This window comes from Otolemur garnettii, unplaced genomic scaffold (genome assembly GCF_000181295.1).
Source record: "Otolemur garnettii isolate 467f Iridium unplaced genomic scaffold, OtoGar3 scaffold00338, whole genome shotgun sequence".
NCBI lineage: Eukaryota > Metazoa > Chordata > Mammalia > Primates > Galagidae > Otolemur > Otolemur garnettii.
Window position 1 is genome coordinate 235,202 of NW_003852733.1, and position 1,064 is coordinate 236,265.

The window sequence follows — 1,064 nt, forward strand, 5'->3', positions numbered from 1 at the left end:
GACCATTTGGAAAATTTTGACACAAATATTTTAGTCACAGAGATAATCCTGAGAAGATATCAAAGCTGTGCACCTGACAACTTAAACTTAACAAAAGACTGGGCAAATGTGTCTGAGTGTAAGCAGCAGAAAGTATCTGACAGTGGTTCTGACCCCTGTTCAACAGCTACCCATACCGAAATCTTCCAATGTAGTAAATGTTTGAAAGTCTTCACACAGTTGTCAGATCTAAGTAGACATCAGATGATATGTAATGTAGGGAAAACTTTTCACTGTATAAAGTTTGGGAAAGCCTCTAAACCAAGCTCAGATGTTACTAAACATACGATAATTGATATTGAAGAAAAAGGGTACAAATGTAGCAAAGTCTTTGAATCTGACTCAAGCCTGTCTAAGCATGAGAGACGTCATAATGGAGAGAAACTCTACAAGTGTGAAAATGATGCCAAATGTCTTAACCTCACATCAAAATATTGTAACCATAACAGTACTGATAGTGCAAGAAAACCCTACAACAATAAGGAGTGTGACAAACTTACCAAGCAGTACTCACAGCTTTCTGGACTTAGAAGAATTCGATCTGGAGAGAAACCCTACAAATGTCAAGAATGTGGAAAATCCTTTCAACAAGACTCAGTCCTTTCTGAACATAAAAGAACTCATTCTGGAGAGAAACCCCACAAATGTCAACAATGTGGCAAAGCCTTTAACCGTGCCTCAGTCTTTTCTGTACATAAAAGAATTCATTCTGGAGAGAAACCCTACAAATGTCAACAATGTGACAAAGCCTTTAACCGATACTCAAACCTTTCGGTACATCAAAGAATTCATTCTGGAGAGAAACCCTACAAATGTCAGCAATGTGGCAAAGCCTTTCACCAAGCCTCAGTCCTTTCTGTACATAAAAGAATTCATTCTGGAGAGAAACCCTACAAATGTCAACAATGTGACAAAGCCTTTAATAACTGCTCACAGCTTTCTGTACATAAAAGAATTCATTCTGGAGAGAAACCCTACAAATGTCAACAATGTGACAAAGCCTTTAATACCTGCTCACAACTTTC

The 1,064-nt window shown here is 37.9% G+C and overlaps 1 pseudogene; it reads left to right on the plus strand.

Moving 5' to 3' along the window:
* Positions 1–243: 243 nt before the first annotated feature.
* LOC100965170 overlaps positions 244–1,064 on the plus strand; it is a 44,479-nt pseudogene continuing 43,658 nt past the window's right edge.